At 43.3% G+C, this 25078-nt stretch overlaps 1 protein-coding gene across 1 annotated transcript in view; it reads right to left on the bottom strand.

Annotated features, from left to right (window-relative positions):
- Positions 1-25078, bottom strand: part of LOC124777853 (rap guanine nucleotide exchange factor 6-like) — a 611356-nt gene that overhangs the window by 62587 nt on the left and 523691 nt on the right. The window lies entirely within an intron of this gene.

The following is a 25078-nucleotide window of genomic DNA, read 5'->3' as shown; positions in this document are numbered from 1 at the left end:
GAAAAAGTTAGTTCAAATTTTGGTCACAAGGTCCAAATTTGGCGCTGAACGGCTTATCATCGACGTCTCCAGTGCTCATACTGAGCAAACTGTATAAGTGGTGGTTAATAATAAAATCAACATTATGCCTTTCTGACTTATTTCACCCTTCTCTGCTCACGTCCCGTTCCTAATCCATTACATATGGAAACACTGCCGTATGTCTGTCTTGCATTCAAAGCGCCAGATTCGCACCCGGTGGCCAAAATCTGAACTTTTGTCAGAGTAAATCGGTTCTGCAGTAACGCATTAGAATGTCTACTATGTTTCGCTGCCGTACAATAATTGCAGTTCACACTAGACCTCTGCGACTAGCTGCATTTTAGTTACAACCTCATGGTATTTTCAACTGCTTATTGCAGTCAATCCTCTGTCTACCTCCACAAATTTGATCCCCTCCCCCCCCCCCTTTTCTCTTGATTGCCAAATTGAAGATTGCTATATTGCACATGATGTATCACATCAACTATCCCTATTTTATTCACGTTGTGCAAAAAATTTCCTTCTGTCTCCAATTCGTCTCAGCAGCCCTTCATTGGTTATTGGGTTTACGTATCTAACCCTCTGCATTTTTGTGTAGCACCTCATTTCAAACGGTTCTGTACTGTTCTTGTCGATACAGCCTACTGTCCATGTTTCTTCTTCGACACAAGTGTTACACTGCAAGCAAATACTTTCCTGAAAGACATCTTAACAAGTTACATTCGATGTCAACAAGTTTATCTTTTTAAGAAACGTTGCGCACTGTATTTTATATCCTCTGGTCCGACCACCGTCAGTTATTTTGCTGCTCTCACTGTACAGCCGCAATGGCCGTCCATACGCTTTTTTGTGGTTGGTTGGTTAGTGGGATTAAAGTGACCAAACCGCTACGGTCATCGGTCACGCTTTTTTGTATTTCCTGTCTTAACTTTTATGACTAGAACGGTCTGGAGGCAAATGCTGCCGGACGACAGAATTAAGCTACTGGTAGGGGATAAATTTTGTATTAATCCACGTGATGAATGTTTTAGTAAAGATAGCACGCCGTCACGCAGTAATACGTCGCTGAGGAATCCCGTACCTGGCCGTAGTAGCGAGGGTGGTATTGGCAGTGTTAAGGGACCCGCACACTCAATATTTATTGCACAATAATATTGTGTCAATATATTGTGTGAACGTGTAAGGCCACGAACGGTACAACGTTATTGTAAGGTATTTATGACCGGGACGCGTCAGTTAAAACTCTGACTTCATGGCGAACCTCCCGGCGCTCAACGATGTGGGATCCGCATGTATTGCGACTGAGTTGTTTGCCTTGCAAAACACACGCAGAAATTATGCAGAAAAGATGAAGTAAATCTGAAAAGTTTCCACTAGACATTTCAATGGGGCTCATTCATTATAGCATAGATTCGTAAACCGCAACAAACAATTATAAATTAAACAAATGAACTGAAAAATTTATCGTGTGCATGTGCTTTTTCCGTGTGTTTCTGTACTGTAACAATTGTTGCAAACGAAACAAAATATTATTTACTGATTGAAAGTGCACATGATCTAGTGTCAGGTGTGGCAACTGCTGGGGGAAAAAAATGCACACAGCTTGACAACCCTATACGATGCTGTTTAAATAGTGCGTTACCTAATACGTTGTTGCTACTATGGTAAAATGTGGCTTTACTTTACATTTTAATTACTTATTACCGTATATTTTCTTGAATTTTTATCACCGGGGACAGCTATTCATTGAGTTAATTTAATTTGTGGTAAGTTCCTATGGACCAAACTGCTAAGGTCATTCGTCCCTAGGCTTACACACTACTTAATATAAGTTACACACACACTAATATATATATATATATATATATATATATATATATATATATATATATATATATATATATATGAATTAATAGAGGGAAACATTCCACATGGGAAAAATATATCTAAAAACAAAGATGATGTGACTTACCAAACGAAAGCGCTGGCACGTCGATAGACACACAAAAACAAACACAAACATACACACAAAATTCAAGCTTTCGCAACAAACTGTTGCCTCATCAGGAAAGAGGGAAGGAGAGGGGAAGACGAAAGGAAGTGGGTTTTAAGGGAGAGGGTAAGGAGTCATTCCAATCCCGGGAGCGGAAAGACTTACCTTAGGGGGAAAAAGGACGGGTATACACTCGCGCGCGCGCGCGCGCGCCCACACACACACACACACACACACACATATATACACATATACACATATACAGACACAAGCAGACATATTTGGTCTTCACACATATACAGACACAAGCAGACATATTTGGTCTTCAAATATGTCTGCTTGTGTCTGTATATATATATATATATATATATATGTGTGTGTGTGTGTGTGTGTGTGTGTGTGTGTGTGTGTGTGTGTTTTAGCATAAGTTCATAAGTTAGTTTAAGTGTGTAAGTCTAGGAACCGATGACCTCAGCAGTTTGGTCCCTTAGGAATTCACACACTCTTTTCCATTCAACTGCTCTTACAAGGGAACCTCCCCATCGCACCCCCCTCAGATTTAGTTATAAGTTGGCACAGTGGATAGGCCTTGAAAAACTGAACACAGATCAATCGAGAAAACAGGAAGAAGCTATGTGGAACTATGAAAAAATAAGAAAAATATACCAGCTGAGTAGTCGATGTGTATGACAGGCAACATCAAGGATATTGGGAGCTCGGGAGCACCGTGGTCCCGTGGTTAGCGTGAGCAACTGTGGAACGAGAGGTCATTGGTTCAAGCCTACCCTCGGGTGAAAAGTTTAACTTTTTATTTTCAGTTTATGTAACAAACGCTTATATTTTCATCAATTTTTGGGAGTGATTATCAAATCCACAAGAAAACCTAAATCGGGCAATGTAGAAGAATCTTTTTACCCATTCGCCAAGTGTACAAGTTAGGTGGGTAGACAACATATTCCTGTCATGTGACGCACATGCCGTCACCAGTGTCGTATAGAATATATCAGACGTGTTTTCCTGTGGAGGAAACGGTTGACCTATGACCTTCCGATCAAATGTTTTCGGTTCCCATTGGAGAAGCACGTTCTTTCGTCTACTAATCGCACGGTTTTGCGGTACGGTCGCAAAACACAGACACTAAACTTATTACAGTGAACAGAGACGTCAATGAACGAACGGACAGATCATAACTTTGCGAAAATAAAGAAAGTAAACTTTTCACCCAAGGGAAGACTTGAACCAAGGACCTCCCACTCCACAGCTGCTCACGCTAACCACGAGACCACGGCGCTCCTGAGCTCACACTATCCTTTATGTTGCCTATCTTGCACATGGACTACTCAGTTTGTATATTTTGCTTATTTTTTCATAGTTCCACACAACTTCTTCCTGTTTTCTCGATTGATCTGTGTTCAGTTTTTCAAGGCCTATCCACTGTGCCAAGTTATAACTAAATCTGAGGGGGGTGTGATGGGGAGGCTCCCTTGTTAGAAACACTGACTTCTTCGGTTGACATTTTGTCAGAAACAGCAAAGTTTTTATTTCTTCTCCGTCAACCTTAAGTGCCTTCCAATGTTTTTCTTTCGCTTCTCTTACTGCTTGCTCAATGTACAGAGTGGAAAATATGGGAGATAGGCTTGTAACCTCCTCACGATCTTCTCAATTAGTGTCTTCTTTCACATACTTGGACTCTTAAATATTTACTGACAGCACTCACATTCTTGGCTCCCATTATTTACGATTTGATAATATCGTGAAGTGAGAGTAATTGAGGCCGGAATTTCTGTGACTGAGTAACTTTTTTTTCTAGTATTAGCAGTGACGTGGATAACATTGTAGCTGTCACTGGCTGCGGCTGTTGCCATGGAGAACCAATGACGTTGTAGACAGGCGGCCATCTGCACAGAGAAAATAAAACTCCACTTCACTGGAAATTTAGAAGCCGTCGTGTGAACGGACTACAAACACTGGTGTAGACTTAAGAAAAAAAGGAATGAAAATCCAACAGTCTTATCATCTTGTTAAGAACTGCATTATATAGCACACAGCTGTACTAATTATTTTATTCTTGACTATCGACTTCGTCAGTCTTACCTGAGTAATCTGGACGAAAAGAAACTTGTGCACGGTCTGAAGTTTATCAACATCTATAGTAAAGAGTACAATAGCTAGTATAGTCGTGTACTGTACTTGTATAATGCAGTTCTGAAGAGGACATTCTACGTGAAATTCGTTGAAATTTGACATTTTCTGTTTTCTACTCCATAATATACTTAGGACTTTCCTGAACATTTCGGTATTTAATGCATTAAAAATCAGACAATTGTGAGACCTTCAAATAATATTTTGAATGTTGATGTGTGATAGCCAAATTTCGCGGCTACGCATAGACCGCCACAGTTGAGCAGTCATATCTTGGAACCACACAGTCTAGAGGGCTGTGAATTGCTTGTTTCGTGCCTACTGACTCGTCTCAAAAGTTGGCATTACGCATAAACAAAGCAGTCCTTTGTTTCTGATACTAGTGTTCGTTGAAAGTAGTGTGATTATCTGCTATTTTTCTAATAAGCCTACTTCCATTGCTTTTTATACGTAAATAAAATGACTAAGCGTAAAAGTATCTTCAACAAACCAAAAGTTTCGGGTAACAGATATGAGATACCTGGATTTTCTTCTGGAGTACTGTGTGGAGCACTTTCTTTCATCGAATATCAACCTATGAAAGGCCATGTCATGCTTTGTGTCCACCTCTACCAAACACTTGGTATAAATACAAGCAAGCTGAATTTTCTGGCACCTTGCATGAACTTACACACAAACATTCTCTTCCTTTGGCAGTAATGGAGGCAATCAAACCTATCTGCAGAGATTTGGCAAATCCTGAGCAACTACAGAAGTGTCTACACGGGAAGATCCAGAATGTGAATGAGTCCTTCAATAATGTTGTGTGGTGCCGTGTGCATAAAAATGTATTTGTTGGCTTTATGACTCTGAAGTTAGCAGTGTCTGATGCTGTAATAACTTTTAATGGTGGGAACTATGAAAGACTTACGGTTCTGGAGAAGTTAGGGGTAAGATTTGGACAGGATGCAGCTGAAGGACTGCGGGAACTGGATGAGCTTCGTGTAGGTGAAGTAGAGTTAGCTGCTCAGAAAATGACAAAAGAAGCAAGAAAGAAGAGGAGGAGGCAAGCACTGGTCTGTTGTGACACTGAAGAATACATAGACCATGGGCCAGGGCAATTGTAGTGCATAAAAGACGCAGAAATTTAAGTCTGTGTAAGAATTTGTAACACAAAAGGTTTTAAACCTAAATATCTCTGAACTACATTTTTTGCAATAAATGACCCGTTTTCTAACGAAGTACTGATGGTAAACACACGAATTTTTTTCAGAATGCAAAGTGTGATATTCAACACACATGGAACTGGGATAATTAAAATATACTGCATTGTTTTGTATTTATGTTCATTTATTTATGTTCATTTATTTACAAAATTATGTTAAAAAATCGAGTGTTTGAAAAGAAAAAAAATAACATGCCACATAATACAATTTTAGTAATAATTCTAGTTCAGTGTATCTAGAAAGGTGCATTCAGTAATTATGGAAAATTGTTAAGTTGGTGACTTAAAAAGTTTCCTAACTAATGGGTCACAAAATTCGATAATTTAACATTGGCGGCATAGGACATACAATGTTTCTTTAACATACATAAAAGTTGTTTAACACGGCATTCACAAAATTTCAAACTTTTCGCGTAGTTATTAGTTATAACGGAACCATTTTCCCAGGCCACAAAGCTCGTCTGCTCTGGCTGGTCTGTCATTCGGATGTCGGATGAGTTAACGGCTGACGAAAGTATAGAACGAAAGCAGTAAACAGGTGAGAGAACGTAACTCTGACTGGTCCATCGCCTGCCGGAGTCAGGACGACACTGACTTACGTCTCTATGCTACTGTCAAGGTAACACTATTCCAAGGTAGCAGGGCTCCTGCGGTTCCTCTGCAGGGAAAAGCCACACAGAAACGAGCTGTACAGAGTTTAACTCATCTACATTAATATACGAGTTTATAATGTTTTAATATAATTTCGTAGGCTTCAGCGGTTTCTGGGCAAGGTACCGCGTCATATTGTAAAAAACTGTAAATGTTACAGTGGCCTCCGTCCGGGTCTACTGTGGTAATTTTTCCCTCCGGAGTTGCATATATTTTGTGATCACTGCTCTGCTGATCATGACATTACGTCGCAAGTTTAAAAACGATTACGTTATCTGCGATAATGATGGAAGCTGAACAAATGAATTAGAATTTGTGCCATGGCCAGGACTTGAACCCGGATCATCTTACTCACTAGGCAAGAATACTGACCATTAGACCACCACAGCACTATGATCAACATTGCTGCACAGTTTAGTGCCCTCCCCAACACAATCTTCATACCTTTGAGCGTATTTCCCCCTAAATCGTCACCACTGGCAGGGCTCTCAGGCATTGCAATAGCACCCCAGCGGTAGACGTAATGGAAAAATTCTGTATCTCAAGTGATCCTATCGATTTTATGATTAAATTTTCCCCAAGGCATTTTAAGTGTAAGTGATTGTTCAAAATGACTGTGCACTATGGGACTTAACGTCTGAGGTCATCAGTCCCCTACGCTTAGAACTACTAAAACCAAAATAACCTAAGGACACCACACACATCCATGCCGGAGGCAGGATTCGAACCTGCGACCGTAGCAGCAGCGCGGTTCCGGACAGAACCGCCCGGCCACAACGGCCGGCTGTAAGTGGTGGTGTATTGGTCAACATTCCTGCCTAGTAAGCAAAGAGACCTCGGTTCAAGTCCCCGCTGTGGCACAGATTTTAATTCATTTATTGAGCTTTCATAATTGTTGCAGATAAAGATGAGACTTAAACGTCTCGGGGAAAATTTAATTATAAGACTAAGTTATCGGTCGCTAGTGGCAGGAGTGGAAAACTTTATTGCACTAGGTTTTCTGTTGGAGAGGGAGTGGGGACCTGTCGTAGTCTGTTGCCTCTTACTGTTTTTGTGCGCCACGATTAGTAGTCATCGACAATTGGAAGTAGCATCCAGTTGACAAGGAGACGCTGACTGGCTGCTTGCGTCTGGAAAGATCATCCTGTGTACATCGCAGCAGTCGAGAATGTTTTTTGAGCCAAGTTACTTGAGTGCTGGGTCACGGGCGTCCATACGAAACTGCGGGGTCACGTGAAGATGGCCATGTGTTTGGCACGGACGAAGTATTTTGCGGAGCCGCAGGCAAGGTACAATGCAAATCGACCTCATAGCTAAACCTTTGACTTTAGAGAGACTTTACCGCAATGGATATAGTAGCTACTACAACGAACAGTGACTGAATTATATGCCGTGACAGTGGAAAACACGGAAAGAAGGAAACGGTCACTGTGTGTGATAAAATGTATGTGTAGGCGGGAGGAGTGGGAAAGCAAGACATATGTTTGAAAATAACTTTTCAGACGACGAACGCTCACTTAAAAATTAATCGAGGATGAGGAAGAATAATTATCAATTACCACCAGACCTACTGCAACAGAAATTAACGAAGTATAACACTATGAGGAGGAAAACAATTACTTCTTCCCAGAAGATATCGGTTACTTATAGATTCCATGTCATTGGTAAATCGAAGTCTGTGAAAAACTGGAAGTTCGGTGCGTAAACATCTTGAGTGCCAAAATCTCTTCGAGGTCTCAATGACAGGTCTTTATATGCACTACTGTAACGCAGAGTTCTCATTTTCCTTCCTTCACTGCTGTCTGTCGCCTAGACTTCTCACAGCGTGTTTCGTTTAATGCTGTGCAGGAAGAGGGGACTAGATGTGTGTGTGTGAATTACTAAGGGACCAAATTGCTGAAAATGGGCCGTGCCCCTTCAGAGAAACCACCCCAGCCTTTACCTCAAGCGACTTATGGAAATCACGGAAAACCTAAATCAGGATGGCTGGATGCGGGTGCGAATCGTCTACGCCCTGAATGTTAGTCCACATCGCCCCGTTTTAATGCTCTATAGGGCGCTGAGGTGAGTGATGAGCCCACCAGAGGAAACACAGTTGATAGTTGATTTCAATATGTGATGTAGCGAGGCAACCGCCTCTCCGTTGTCCCTTGCCGGCGCTATTGCATGAGTGATGGCTACCGCGGCAGCTGCTGACGGCAATCCCGTGGTAGGCTGGCAGCAAAGGGCCGTTCTGCCACGGCAGCTCTGCTGTCACAGACGGCAGACAGAAGCCTGGGAAGCGATGGAGCCTCCCGCACCTGCACTCTACCTGAGTGTGGCAGACCTGCCGGCACAGCGGCTGCCGCGAGGATCTGCCAGCGTGGCGGCGCTGCCAGTGGAACGCACGGCGGCCTGTGCCCGCTCCGGCACCAGGACGCCTGCAGAGCGGCCGAGCTCTGCCTGCCGCCCACCTGTACCAACACTCATGCTCATAAATTAAGGATAATACTGCTACATGGTGAAACAGCGCTCTGGTGGGCGGTTTGCGTGTTTCAATCACCTCAGGGTATAACCATGCGGTGCATTTGACCTGCGGTCTTCACACGGTGGCGCTATAAGCAGTCCACATACGCAGAGGTGTGTTGGTGCACGTCAGAGTACGGTGCAGCGAGTAAGTGTGCAAACGTTTCCAGACGTGATAATGGTGACGGTGTGTTGAAAATGGCTCAAAGAACAGGTATTGACGACGTTATGAGGGATAGAATACCAGGGCGACTGGAGGCTGCTCAAACACAGCAGGTCGTAGCACGGACCCTCCGTGTGCCACAAATTGTGATCTGAAGATTATGGCAACGATTCAGGCAGACAGGAAACGTGTCCAGGCGCTACAGTACAGGACGTCCACAGTGTACAACACCACAAGAAGACCGATATCTCACCATCAGCGCCCGCAGACGTCCACGGAGTACAGCAGGTAGCCTTGCTCGGGACCTTATCGCAGCCACTGGAACAGTTGTCTACAAACGACTGAACAGACACGGTTTGTTTGACCGGAGACCTGAAAGGTGCATTCCACTGACCCCTGGTCACAGGACAGCCCGTAAAGTCAGGTGTCAAGAACACAGTACATGGTCACTGGAACAGTGGTCCCAGGTTATATTCACGGACGAGTCCAGGTATAATCTGAACAGTGACTCTGGCGTGAACCAGGAACCAGATACCAACCCCTTAATGTCCTTGAAAGGAACCTGTATGGAGGTCGTGGTTTGGTGGTGTGGGGTGGGATTATGATTGGTGCATGTACACCCCTGCATGTCTTTGGCAGAGGAACTTTAACATGTCAGGTGTATCGGGACGTCATTTTGCACCAGTATGTTCGCCTTTTCGGGGGTGCATTGGGTCCCACCTTCCTCCTGATGGATGATAACGCACGACCCCACCGAGCTCTCATTGCGGAGGAGTACCTTGAAACAGAAGATATCAGGCGAATAGAGTGGCCTGCCTATTCCCCCATCGAACACGTCTGGGATGCTCTCGGTTGACATATCGCTGTAAGTCTTCAAACCCCTACGACACTTTAGGAACTCCGACAGGCACTGGTACAAGAATGGGAGGCTATACCCCAGCAGCTGCTCGACCACCTGATCCAGAGAATGCCAACCCGTTGTGCGGCCTGTGTACGTGTGCATGGTGATCATATCCCATATTGATGTCGGTATACATGCGCAAGAAACAGTGGCGTTTTGTAGCACATGTGTATCGGGACGGTTTTGTCAACTTGTCACCAATACCGTTAACTTACAGACCTGTGTCGTATGTGTTCCCTATGTGCCTATGCTATAAGCGCCAGTTTTTGTGTAGTGCCACGTTGTGTGGCACCACATTCTGCAATTATCCTTAATTTATGAGCATGAGTGTAGTTAAAACCGCCCACGTGAGTGCTGTGGATAGTTTTGACACAAAATCTTTTATCTGCGAGATTCACGTAACATCAGTAACTTGGGACACTCCGTGTCAGAACTATTCAAAACGCGAACTGCAAAAAGAAGTGTTGGGAATTACGAGGGCCATAAACGAAACCCATTTCGAAGAATGATCCTCTCCCCATTAGAATCACGTTTAAACTACTTATAACGCACTCTCTCGACTATGGCTGGGTGGATATATTGGAAATCTATTCCCAATTTCCTCACAGCCTGTTCCTGAAGCTTCACTCCAACCACAAGAGCTTTACACCACAGACAAAACACATTTACTATCCGGGATATGTAAGTTTTCGACGAAAGCTAATTCCAAACCGAAACAGCAGCGCTACATCTCCTGCTGCAGCAAGTGATGCTAACCGCCAGATACAGACACGCTAGAATTATTTGAAGAAAAGATATGTAAACAAGGGAGACAAGTTCCCGACTTCTTATCTAAAGCATTTGTAAATTTTCTTTCAGTTTATAATACGTACTTTTCAAACAAAAACTGAAAAGCAGTTCTACGTATAGGCTACTTTGCAGTTGCATCTAAAACGGTAAATATGACTGCTGACAACAAACAATTAGCTACCGAGTACATAGGTCACGAAAATCTTTTCCTCTGATGGGACTACTTTCCTTAAAACAATGACTTTTTCGTCGGTCTCCGGAGATCTCCACTGTCTCGTCAAATGGACAGAATGTCATTCTCAGGATAGTGCAAAATTTAACGTAATTTCTTACATCATCATAAAGCGCGTCAAATAACCCGTTAACGTCACGATCAGCAATGACGGGATATGCCTATAACTTCTTTCTCTGTCTTCCCTTTTCATTTCGAACTTGCACATGAAAGTTGTAGCTCTTCTACTGAGAGGAGACTGAAGGCATTCCTCTGGCGTCTTTTACTGCCACACCCGTGCGCTGCCAGCAGACCTCCCGTGGTGTCCCAGTATGGCACGGCCCTTAATGCCACGGCCCCTTTTATGTCGGCCGCTCACTACGTTCCTCAGGGTCGCGCAGCCCGCACGGCCTGACGCTCCGCTCCTGTCACTGCGGCTGCACGCGAAGGCCGCTGCCCGTGGGATACGAGTCGCTGCCCCCTGGCGGCAGTCCGAAGCCGGCTGGCACGGCGGTGCCCAGTGCTTCTAGGAACTCAGCGTCGGCGGCAGCAGACACGGATCGGGCACCCAGCCCAGTGAAGGATATAGTTGTGGCGTCAGAAGCAGTACGGTCTCGAATCCACGGCTGCTGCTGGCAGTGCCCAGTTTTCTTGCTGCCCTGTGTAGCTCTGATGTTATGGTGATGGTGCTGGTGCTGGTGCTGCTGGTTTCTGGCGTCGACAAGTGATCCCCTGCCCCGAAATTATGTCTTTTCACTAAAACCTGGCGCCTAGTAACGTTGCCACGATACGAGACTCGCCCTGGTGTGGTGACATCGCCCCACTGGATACCCGAGTACCGCTGTGCAGCGCACTTAACGGCTGCGCTATGCTGCCCTGCCTTCACAGTCCCCTTGCATGTCTGTTACTGAGACCCCACATGTCGCCACATTTTCGGTTATTGACTCGCAGCTCTTAATTCAATGCTCCACTGCTGTACGTAACTATCCTCAGTGCTAAAATACACGGAAATGACATTACCAGAATTAATTTCCTTTACATACAACTATAAATAAACCACCACGTTATCTAGCAGCTATCCATTCTGATCAATATACCATTTGAGTTACAATCCAACAAACTGGCGGCAGTACATGTCACCATACGATCTTACTACTATAGTGTACAGGCAGAAGGAAACTGAGGCGGTTGTTTACAGCACGTACAGAAACCGTAGTTTACCTCATGTAGTGCAAGTAAAGCCCTGTAAGTTAACTAACAGGGTTCATTTCAATACAGTAATTTAAAAACATTTTTTAATATCTGGAATCAACAGGCATATTTCTATCTCTTTGAAACATTCCAAAAATGCCAACTTACAACGTGGTTGCTTGTATCTTAGTGGCGAAGCGCTCCACCAATACCTACGCAAAGGATCATTATTAGATTCGTTTAACTGCCTTATAAAAATTGTTATATCACTTAAGAAATAAAAATTAAAAAATTAAAACGATTTTGTTGAAGTCCGTCTTCATAAAACATAGTTACGTATCCATTTGAAATTTTTCTAAAGCTAAACCCCAGCGTTGTCACTCATATCGTAATGGTTAAGTGATGCAATTAACGTTTAGTGTGAAAGAAAGATAGAGTCCTTAAAAACAGTTTTTTAATGAAGAACTGTTATCATAGTAAATTAACGATCAACGTGACACGACAGATTTAACCAAGTACATTTAGTAAAACAAATTGACGTAAAAATTTCATGCATAAACCTATGATGTAGCTCCAACTGCGTTACGCTGTTTGTAGAGAGACAGTAAAACTGATTATACGTAACCTTTAAGGCTAAATATGGAATAGTGATTTACTTGTCTGTTCGTGGAAAAAGATGGTATAGTATAGTATCAACAAAATGGAACAGGAAACGATCCACTAATAATAAGTTATGTTCTCACATACTAACAGGCTAGATTATGTCTTGTTTTTAAAAGCAGGTCAAAAACTCTTAATGGACTCAAAATTTGGTTACTTCTCATTACTTTTGCTGAAGACATAGTTTTTGCTGAAAGACTGGGCAGCAGCATTACAGCTGTATTACGTTCGTTCCTGTTATGATGATTTCTACTTTATGTCAGAAGACTGTTTCAATTCATACGGTTCAATTAAAAGCAATCATTTTTTTCTTTGCACCAAGCTGCCACGTTCAACCTCCTTTTTTCACGAAATCATTTGCCAGCGCATCGTGGCAGCTGTGAAGCACTCATCATTCGTGTAACATCCTATGCGCTTTCAAGCATGGGTAGACAATTTGCCTTCGGTTTCACACGACATGCAACAGCAAGGTGCGGGTACCGAGTTCAGGCAGTCTGTGCAGCCCCGTGTGTTTACGAATGCTCAAAAAAGGCTCTGAGCACTATGGGACTTAACATCTGTGGTCATCAGTCCCCTAGAACTTAGAACTACTTAAACCTAACTAACCTAAGGACATCACACACATCCATGCCCGAGGCAGGATTCGAACCTGCAACCGTAGCGGTCACGCTTCCCGACTGAAGTGCCTAGAACCGCACGGCCACACCGGCCGGCCAATGGTTTTTACACGTTCCGTTTAGTGCACAACCGCTGCTCATAAGATAGCGTTGCCCGGGAAGGAAACGTAAAACTATGTATTTATATTCAGATTACCGTGATAAATCTGTAATTTGTCTTCACTGAAATGGATGCGATCTAGACGTAATTTACGCTCAAAAAAATCCGTATGCTTGCGAAGTGTTACAAAAAAGATGGTAAACTTTAACCTTAAATGTATTAAACTGAACCCTCGAATGTGCTACCGTTCCGAAACTTTCCTGTGAACTCGCTTATGTGCGACGCTGTGCAGAAGCGTCAGGAGAGAATAGCGTGAGGCAGAGTTACAAAAGCGGTCGGTCCAACGCTTCGGTACGAACGGGCAGCGGCTGATTAGAGGCGACGGCGGCGTCAGTTGGGAGTGCTGGGTTTTGATCACCTGAAGCGACTGCAGCGAGCGGAACCGAAGCATCGACTACAATCAGCATTATCCACACCAGGGACGACTGAACAGAGCCGAATCCAGCGGATGATCAAAAGCGATCAGCCGCTCCCGGCAAAAAACACTGCAGGTAGGTCAGGTCGCACTCAAACGGGGAAAGGCGTTAGCCAGCCAGTGAACCTGGGCGGCCGAGACAGCTCGACTGAAATAAAAAAACTGAGTAGGTGTGTGATTCCTGCCACGCTGCTACAAAACTTGGGACTATCATGACACATCCCCATTCAGCCCTGACAAGTGTCAACCAAGTATGGCAGCCGGATATTCGTAAGCATCACATCACCGAGTCGAAAGAAAGCACTCATTCGATTGTTTCTGCCTAAAAGCTTTTTTGTCTGTCTTCTTCTTCCACACAATTCTGAAACAGGGACAGCCACAGATACGTAATTGTTGACAATTCATGGAGTACAACACGTGTTTACATCCAGGTGTTAAAACTATTTAAGTACAAAACCGAATGAGAAGTTCAACAGTCCGATGTAGCCGTATTTTAAATCTATTTGAGACCCTACACAACCGGTTTCGCAATTTTTGAGTTGAATGTTCTGGTGTACATAAATGTTTTGTCATATGGTACAGGGAGTTACAGAATGCCTAGCTAATCCAACTTAGCTGCGGCATTCTGTAACTCCCTGTACCATATGACAAAGCATTTATGTACACCAGAGTATACCATTTAAAAGTTGCGAAACTGTTTGTGTGAGTCTCTAATCGCCTTAAACACATCCAACTACAGCGGATTATTGGACTTTTCATTCAGTTTTTAACGGTTTAACACCTGTATTTAAATACCTGTTGCACTGTACGCAGTGTCAATCCGTTATGTGGCTCCGAGCACTATGGGACTCAACTTCTGAGGTCATCAGTCCCCTAGACTTAGAACTACTTAAGCATAAGGACATCACTAACAACCATGCCCGTGCAGGATTCGAGCCTGCGACCGTAGCAGCAGCGCGGTTCCGGACTGGAGCGCCTAGAACCGCTCGGCCACCACGGCCGGCTCAATCCGTTATGTCTTCTCTTTTGTTTGGAAGACTGGGTGCTGCAGTTCTGTGCACTAGTCTACCCTGCGCAGTCCACATCCCTGCATGACTACTGCAGCTGCAGCCTACAGACTACTGCAGCCTACCTCCATTTTAAAGTGCTTACAGTATTGAAACCTTTCTTCGATTACCAAATTGACGATTTCTTGGTGTCTCAGTATGTGTCCTACTAAATGATCGCTTACTGTAGTCAAGTTGCGTCATAATTTTTTGGGTTCGGTACCTCTTGATCAGTTAGCTACTGGTTCTGTCATCTAATTTTCAGTATTCTTCTGTAGCACAACAATTTAAAAGCTTCAATTCTCCTCTTCTCCTAACCGCTCATTGTACGCGTTTTTCTCCAGATAAGTACCTTCAGAAACAACTTCCTAACAAATCTATATTCGATGTCAACAGATCTTTCTTTTCCATAAAGGCTTTTCTTGCAACAGCCATTCTGCGCTTTCTGTCCTTTCTACTTCGGCCATTTTCAGTTACTTTGCTGTCCAAATAGCAGAAGTCGTATACTACCTGTAACGTCTCATTTTCTCATCTTCCAGTAACACTTGATTAGACTACATTCTGCTACCCTAGTTTTACTTTTGTTGGTGTTTATCATCAGCCGCGCCTTCGAGCCAGCAGCAGCTACCACGACCTGATGATGTCGAGCAGTTGCATCGGTGAAATATTGTGCGAGTTACGCAATACGATCCGGCGGCAAACCCGAGAATTGTATTTGCACTAGCCATTCCACTAAATTGCTTTTGCAAGTCCTTTTCCGTCTCTAACAGAATTACACACATCAAAAAAAGTTCTGCATCACCTCGGTTCAGAGAGTTCCGGGACCTGTACAGAAAATTGGAAGAGAGATCAACATAAGCATCATTTCCGCCCTTTTTATTGCTCATGAAAACCACACATTGCATGCTGTACCACCACACAACGAGATCTTCAGACGTGGTGGTCCAGAGTGCTGTACACACCGGTACCTATTACATCCAGTAGCACGTCTTCTTGAATTGATGCATGCCTGTATTCGCCATGGCATACGTTCCACAAGTTCATCGAGGCACTGTTGGTCCAGATTGTCCCACTCTCCAACTACGCGATTCGGCGTAGATCCCTCAGAATGTTTCGTGGGTCACGTCGTCCATGAACAGTCCCTTTCACTCAGTCCCAGACATGTTCGATAGGGTTAATGTCTGGAGGACATGCTGGCCACTCTACTCGAGCGATGTCATTGTCCTGAAGGAAGTCATTCACAAGATGTACACAATTCTGAGCGCGAATTGTCCATGAAGACAAATGCCTCGCCAATATGCTGCTGATATGGTTGCACTATCGGTCAGAGGATGGCATTTACTTATCGTTCAGCCGTTACGGCCCCTTCCATAACCACCAGCGGCGTACGTCGGCCCCACATAATGCCACCCCGTCAACAGCAGGGAACCTCCACCTCGCTGCACTCGCTGGACAGTGTGTCTAAGGCGTTCAGCCTGATCGGGTTGCCTCCAAGCGCGGCTCCGACGATTGTCTGGTTGAAGGCATATGCGACACTCATCGATGAAGAGAACGTGATGCCAATCACGAGCGGTCTATTCGGCATGTTGTTGGGGCCATCTGTACCGCGCTGCATGGTGTCGTGGTTGCAAAGATGGACCTCGCCATGCACGTCGGAAATGAAGTTGTGCATCGTGCAGCCTATTGCCGCAAAGTTTGAGTCGTAACACGACGTCCTGTGGCTGCACGAAAAGCATTATTCAACATGGTGCCATTGCTGTCAGGGTTCCTCCGAGCCATAATTCGTAGGTAGCAGTCATCCACTGCAGTAGTAGCTCTTGGGCGGCCTGAGCGAGGCATGTCATCGACAGTTTCTGTCTCTCCGTATCTCCTCCATGTCCGAACAACACCGCTTTGGTTCACGCCGAGACGCCTGGACACTTCCCATGTTAGGAGCCCTTCCTGGCGCAAAGTAACAATGCGGATGAGATCGAACCGCGGTATCGACCGTCTAGGCATGGTTGAACTACAGACAACACGAGCCATATGCCTCCTTCCTGGTGGAGTGACTGGAACGGATCGGCTGTCGTATCCTCGCCCTCTAATAGGCGCTGCTCATGAATTGTTGTTTACATCTTTGGGCGCGTTTAATGACATCTCTGAACAGTCAAAGGGACTTTGTCATACAATATCCACAGTCAAGGTCTATCTTCAGGAATCCTGGGAATCCGGGGTGATGCATAACTTTTTTTGATGTGTGTACAATATCACCGCGAAATGGCTAAGTTTTTATTTCTTCTTCCTGAACTTCTGCAATATAACCTAAATAACCACATACATTAAGTTTATCCTAGCGTAACTGGTATCAACAGAAACAAAAAATCCGAACCTATCATTTTACACGTGATTTATTCTAAGAGACCCCCATCAAATGATTCGATATTGTTCTTATGATTACCTATTTCAATATTATGTCTAAACGTTAGCTAAAATTTGACAGTGAGAGCCACTTTTAATTGCAGAGAGATGATAGATCGCTCATCCAACACCAGTGAGAGACCTTGTGCATCACGGAGAAGTTTACAGTTAAAATTCGCAGAATATATGTTCCTACAGACCCTCACATGCGTACGTCGCTAAGTAATGAAGAAGGGAAACTCGTAGATATTAGATCACGCACCCAATTTGTGATATCCCCATATCTCGGCGGGAACGTAAATCAGCTAAAGTAACTTACATCAAGACAATCAGTGAGATTTGGACGAGTTATCTAAATATTTACACCCAATATTTACAGACTGGTCTGAAATTCCAACTGTACATGAACGTGGTGCCGACTACATTGAACAAAACCACTTTGCGTCTATTTATAATTGGACAACAAAAGAAGGGGCTGTAATAACGTCTACCGGCATACAACGAAAACTTGCGAACTCTTAGTGACTGGAACGACTGATCCAATAGACTGTCCCACGTGACTGGAGAAGGTATCTGCGACAGACTATTGCAGAAGACGTAACATGTGTTCTGTACAGTACACTGTATACCTAATTGAGTGAGCCTATGACGTAATCAGCAGATCAACTCAATGAGCGCTTGTTTCCATCTATCATATATCCGACCGCGCGAGGGTCGAAAGGGACACACTCCAACTCTGTAATTTCGAAAACGTCGAAGGGCCCACAAAATCACCTACCCAAATTCCCCAACTTCGCCATTCGTGAGCGTATATAAAGGGTGTTTAAAGAAAAGGGTAAATGTCACATTCGTACAGGTAGAAGATCGAAACTAGACCAACATTTTCTGTAATAACATGCCCGAAAAGCAATACGTCAAGAGGTATGGGTCGCTTTATTTCTGATGAACAATGTGTAGTATTTGGTGGTGAGGCAGGATTCACAAGATACGGCATTATAAATCGTCACAGCACGCAAGTGTGGGCAGATGCAAATCCTCAATAAATCACGGAAGTGAGGCATCATCAGGATCGCTTTAGTGTGAATGTATGGGCAGGAACTGTCGGTGAGAGACTCATTGGGCCATGCACTTTACGGAACGGATTAACAGGTGCCGTTTACGACAGATTTCTGCACGACGAATTGTCAGCGCTTATGGAGAAAGTTGCCCTTTGTTTACCCACAACGAAGAAGCATCCTATTTTCTGCGGATCGTGCGACTCTACCTCACCAAAATGTACCACAGACGATGGACTGCTCGAGGTGATCCGGTAGCATGGTCGGTCATAGGACTCTAATCGGTTGTATTTCTGGCTGTGTGGATATTTGAATACATTGGTGTATGTCCAACCTATCGACAATGTGCATACGTTACAATAGTGCATGATTAGCGGATGTGACATACTCCGAATGAACCCATGTATCTATGATCCTTACTGAGGAAAGGGGCTGATAGATGTGTCAGGATTGGAGTGACACTTGCAGCACTGCCTATGTGTGTGTACTTCTACGTAACAGACTAAAATGAGAGAATAGACTGGCCCACATTTCAACAGTGTTGATTTCCGGACAAATTTTCTTCTAGTTTTGACCAGTACTACCTCCCGTAGGAACACGAGCGAGAATTTTCATTATGATTTGGGAGAGTGTGGTTTATCTGTAAAGGAGACTGCATACAGGACGCTCGTGCGACCTATTCTCGAGTACTGCTGGAGTATTTGGGATCCGTACGTCGGATTAAAGGTAAACATCTAAGTAATACAGAGGCAGCCTGCTAGACGTATTACTGGTAGGTTCGAACAACACAGAAGTGTGTCAGAAATGATTCAGGAACACAAACGAGAATCCCTGGAGGGAAGACTACATTCTTCCCGAGGAACACTATTGAGAAAATTTAGAGAACCGGCATTTGAAGATAACTGCAGAACGATTCTGCTGCCTGGAACATACATTGCGCGTAACGATCACGAAGATAGGTCTCATATGGAGGCATATAAACAGTCGTTTTTCCCCCGCACTATTTGCGAGTGGATCTGGAAAGGAAATGACATACTGTAGTGGTACGGGATACCCTCCGCCATCCGCCGTACTGTGGACTGCGGAGTATTTATGTATAGTTGATTCTTTTGTTTGTCTCAGCTGACGGTAACATTAACATTTTTGTGAGTAAGTTGAGAACTGACCCTTACGTTCGGCTAAGTAGTGTCGCATTTGACTGCGTACCAAAAACTGACAAACCCAAAGAAAGAGGTATTCACTTAAGTACCAATTTGTGTAATGGCAAAATGGAGAGACTAGACATACTGAAGTGCGTTTTGTACGTAGGTGAAATGTTATCGTTAAATTGAAATTATTTACTGAATAAAACTACTTGCAACCGAAGCTCGTTATTAAATACTTTTTCTTTCATACATTTTCCGTCGTCACCCTGTCAGGATATCTAAGATGATAATTTATTTATTTATTTTATTTATTTATGCATTTATTTTACCTGGCAAGATTAGGGCCTTCAGGCCCTCTCTTACACCTAACCAGGCATACTCAGATTCAACAAATTTCAGTTTCTACAGAACATTAAGGACATATAACATGTTATAGAGTATTAATGTTAAAGAAAAAAAAAAAGAGAGATTATGAAAGTAGTACAATGATAATTATATCAAAAAATAATTTTAACAATCAAGAATAATAATAATAATAATAATAATAATAATAATAATAATAATAATAATAATAATGACTATGTATATGAAAGTAAACATTTTTCTTTTATGAATGTCAGTCCTATTGCTAGTTGGGAATTTTCTCGTTATATTCTTGCAGCTTGTGAGTTATTCTCATCAAGCAGAGACATAAGACGATAGAATGGGTTGAAAGAGATATAGAAGAGGTAGATAGGTTAGAGGAAGAGAAATAGAATGGCAAAATTCGAAGCTATGATGGAGAGGAGAAAGAAAAAGATGAGAGGGGCACAACAATGGTGGCTATACCGTCCCTAATATGTAAGTCTTGAGCTCCCTCTTGAATGTTGAGTGGTTCTGGATAAGACGCAGATCACAGGGGAGTGCGTTCCATAGTCGTATGGCTGAGATGGAGAATGACACGGAGAAAGATTTTGTGTTATGTAAAGGTACAGCCAAGATGCTAGACGTATCCGATCTGGTATTGCGGTTGTGGAATGATGATAGGCGTTTAATGTGAGAAGATAGGTATTGTGGGCACCAGTGGCTAAGAAATCGATGAAGTAAGCACATCGTGTGGAGATCGCGAGCCTTATGTGGGCGTATCCAACCTAGCTGGGAGTATGAAGGACTGATATGATCATACAACCGTATATTGCATACGTATCTAACGCAAGGATTCATCACTAGCTCGAGGCATCTCGAATTTTCACTATTTGTGCCGTGTTGAACTACATCACAGTAGTAAAGATTAGGCAAGACTAGTGTTTGGACTAATTTTTGTTTAACATGTGTTGGAAATATTTTTCTAAATTTTTGAATTGCATGTAGGGAGGAGAGCGATTTCCGGCAAGCTATGACTGACTGTTTTTCGTAGTTTAGGTGTTCATCCAAGATTATTCCAAGGTCTGTTACTGTTTTTTTGGTATGGTAGTTGGGTACCATTGAGGAGTATTTGAGGGACTGTTTCGCGAAAGTACCGACTGATTAACTTTGGATGAGATATAAGTATGACCTGGGATTTCTTGTGGTTTAGTTTCAGACCTAGGTTCTGTGCCCATCGAGAAACAGAGCAAAGATCTGCGTTCATACTCGCTACTGCGTCAGCAATGTTCTTGGGGCTTGCACTTATGTACAGTTGGATGTAGTCGGCATATAGATGGTAGTTGCAGGAGTGAATCACTGAAGAAATATCATTAATGTACAGTGAGAAGAGTAATGGACCAAGGACGGAGCCTTGGGGAACTCCAGAGCGCACGTTTTCCCATGATGACTTTTCCGACCCACAAATGACTTGTTGACTTCTGTTTTTGAGGTAGCTGTCGAACCGGTGTATTACCTTCTGTAATGCTTCTAATAAAACAGGATCGTACCCTTTAGCTCAGTACTGTCCCAGTCCTGTAATAGTTTACTGAGGTGTTACTTGGAGTGACAATGACAAGAAGTATGTTGCTGTTTCGGAGTTAGGATGTTGACCATGCCACTGTAGTGGAGTCCGTCTGAGTTGCTCCGAAGTACGAAGTTTACTTTCTTCTTCAGTGAAGCTATTTAGCCAAAACAGATTTCACTATTTACAGTTTTCCTTTTATCACATTCCGTTTGGATGCCTTACGAGTAATGTGAATATTGTCGGATGACTGATTTGTTGGTTGTGTAACCTAGGTTCAAATATTGTCATGAAATATGCTGTGTGACATGAAAAGGTACATGTTCATCAGTTTGTTTATCCTGACACTATTAGAGCCATTAGACTGTCTCTGATCTCTAAGCAGATACTCTTGACAGTTAACAAAATGTTTATTATAAAGCACATTTTATAAAAGTAAAGAAGTCAATACTTAGAAATATCAACGACGTAAACAGCGAAAAACATTAATAGCTGTAGCAGAAAAAAGGAACACAAGTTATTGTGAAAAGTAGAATACCAGAGAGGTAAATCACATGCAGGTATATTTATATTGAGGGTCGTGGCAGCGATGGACGTCAGAGATCCGAAAGGAACATGGAAGACCAAAAAAAGCGAAAAAGGGGAAAAATAATAACTGTGTGATAGAGGAAGACATGTAACTGGCAGAAGTACGCATCTGCTTCACTGATTGGGATACAGAAATACCCATGTATGTTACATTTTTGGGGAAAGGTACAGAGGATGACGAAAAAAAGTGCTGCAGTTCTTTTCGTAAATGACACAGGGCACTGAATTGTGCGCAGAGCAGGTTGTTCCAGAGGCAGGTAGCAGCAAATGAAGGCGTATTTTGCTAATGTGTTCCTTTTACGGACGGCATAGTTAGAATACTATTTAAGTGAAACCTGTGATGTGATGATGGTAGGACAGTTACTTGATTTGAGATGTGAGGTACTTCGGTGCATGTACGTTGTACAGGATTATAAATAAATTTCCGCTACTTGAGAAGCTTGCTTGTTGCTTAGTTCCTGTCGTTCCCTCTGGAACATAGGGCCGTGACGAAATTCCTCCACCTGGTACTATTTCTAGCAAGTCTCGTCACTTCACTCCAAGTTTTCCCATTCTCTGCAGCTTCTCTCTCGATCGTACTTTTCCACGTCTGTCTGGGACGACCACGTTTTCTAACTACTTGGGGGTTCCAATGCAAAGCAATCCTTTCAATAGCTCCATCTGGTTTCCTCAATGTATGCCCAGTCCAGTTCCAGTGTCTTTCTTTGATTTGTATATTGATTGGTTGCTGATTTGTCTCCCTCCAAAGATCATCTGTCATATCTGGCCATCTCACATTTAAGATACGCCGGAGACAGCGATTGATAAAAACTTGGAGCTGGTTTTTGATGTGGTTAGTCACCTTCCAAGTTCGCAACCATAAAACAGAATAGCCTCCACATTGTTATTGAAAAGTCGGAGTTTGGTCTTCTTTGAGATGCTCTTGTTTCTCCAGAAAGGGTACAGTTGTACAAATGCACCATTTGCTTTGCGGATGCGACTATGGGCGTCCTCATCTGCGCCTCCTGTACTCGTGACTACTTCCGAGATAGAGGAAGGATTGGACCTGTTCTACGTCCTCTCCATTAATGGCCGGCCTATTCGTAATGGTCGAATTTATCCGCATTTCTTTACTTTTGCGAATATTTATCTTGAGCCTGCAACTTCCACCTCTCTGTAACCTGTCCAGTTTCTCTTCTCTTCTCTTCGATGTCTCGATTTCGCTGTGCCATTAAGCAAATGTCTGCGAAATCTACATCTTGAGAAGGCCCTACGAAAAACGAGTGACAGATAAACTTTGCGGAAAGATTTGTAAGGACACGCGGATGAACATAACGAACAAACCACTGAAAAAAAAAAAAAAAACATTTTAATTTCCAGATGAGAAGGTACGAGGATAATCCCAAACCAAAGGTTTCCTATTATTTTTTTGTAAGTCCATAGACCTGTCTATTTCTACAATGGTTTGCATCAGTTCACAGCTTGAACGTTTAGCTATTTTTCGACATAATCACCACTTCTGTCGCTGCATTTTTGTAGACGCTGTGGCAGTTTTTGTATGGCCATGTCATACCAGCTCGCCGCCATGCTGTTTAGAAAGTTATGAACCTCTTCTTTCACCTCATCGTCGGAGCTGAATCGCTGGGATGTAAACCACTGTAGAAATAAACAGATCTATATACTTATAAAAAACAGGAGACCTTACTTTGGGGATTACCATCCTAACATTTGTTAACTGTTTATCATGTTTACGTTCCAGGTTACAAACAGCCTGGAAGTTTGTACGGATACAGTTTGACGGTTGTTCGCGGCACTTTTCGAACGGTGAACCACGTAATGTTCGGCTGTCGTGATGCAGCTCCTGCACTGCTTGAAGATCGCTCATTGCGTCCAGCAATCTCAGCCACGGCAGCATTAACTTCGGCAACTTGTGGCGCTATGTCCGTCGGCCTCTCCCAGGAGAAGTTCCCAAATCAGCAGTTAATTCGAACTTCTAAATCATGCTCTTCGACCTCGGTACGGGAACAGCATCCTCTCCGTATTCCTTTAACGCGTCGATACTGGCGAAGAACAACAGAACTATTGCGCTGTTTTGACAAAACAACTTTACGAGTAAAACCCTGCTCTCCTTGACCAGACCCCATGTTGACTGTCAGCAACTGTAAAGCACACACACGCTGGTGTTCTAATCCTACGTAGCGAACGGCATCTAACGGCAAGTCTCGACACTAACACTGAAAAAAAACTGGAAACACTGCAGCGAACAGTCTGATCATCTTTCCTGTAAAGTTGGGTAGCCACATGGACAATACAGGACACGAAATGAAACCTTTCAGCCGTTTAGTTTCTAAACTTATTTTATTTGGCTACCAGGTATTAAAATCCATGGAGAAGAAATAAAAAACTTTGAGGTTCGCCGATGACATTGTAATTCTGTCAGAGACAGCAAAGGACTTGGAAGAGCAGTTGAACGGAATGGACAGTTTCTTGAAAGGAGGATATCAGATGAACATCAACAAAAGCAAAACGAGGATAATGGAATGTAGTCGAATTAAGTCGGGTGATGCTGAGGGAATTAGATTAGGAAATGAGACACTTGAAGTAGTAAAGGAGTTTTGCTATTTGGGGAGCAAAATAACTGATGATGGTCGAAGTAGAGGGGATATAAAATGTAGGCTGGCAATGGCAAGGAAAGCGTTTCTGAAGAAGAGAAATTTGTTAACATCGAGTATAGGTTTAAGTGTCAGGAAGTCGTTTCTGAAAGTATTTGTATGGACTGTAGCCGTGTATGGAAGTGAAACATGGACGATAAATAGTTTGGACAAGAAGAGAATAGAAGCTTTTGAAATGTGGTGCTACAGAAGAATGCTGAAGATTAGATGGGTAGATCACATAACTAATGAGGAGGTATTGAATAGGACTGGGGAGAAGAGAAGTTTGTGGCACAACTTGACTAGAAGAAGGGATCGGTTGGTAGGACATGTTCTGAGTCATCAAGGGATCACCAATTTAGTATTGGAGGGCAGCGTGGAGGGTAAAAAACGTAGAGGGAGACCAAGAGATGAATACACTAAGCAGATTCAGAAGGATATAGATTGCAGTAGGTACTGGGAGATGATGAAGCTTGCACAGGATAGAGTAGCATGGAGAGCTGCATCAAACCAGTCTCAGGACTGTAAACAACAACAACACCACCACCACCACCACCACCACCACCACCACCAAGTTTCGGCGATTTATTACGTCATCTTCGGGCCCCAGACAGACGTAGGAAGATTCCGCCTCGGTTCTAGTCAAAACAGGGGCCAGCAATACTGGTATTGTTAGATTTCCGCTTGC

This window comes from Schistocerca piceifrons, chromosome 1 (genome assembly GCF_021461385.2).
Source record: "Schistocerca piceifrons isolate TAMUIC-IGC-003096 chromosome 1, iqSchPice1.1, whole genome shotgun sequence".
NCBI lineage: Eukaryota > Metazoa > Arthropoda > Insecta > Orthoptera > Acrididae > Schistocerca > Schistocerca piceifrons.
This window is presented reverse-complemented; position numbering and strand designations above follow the sequence as displayed.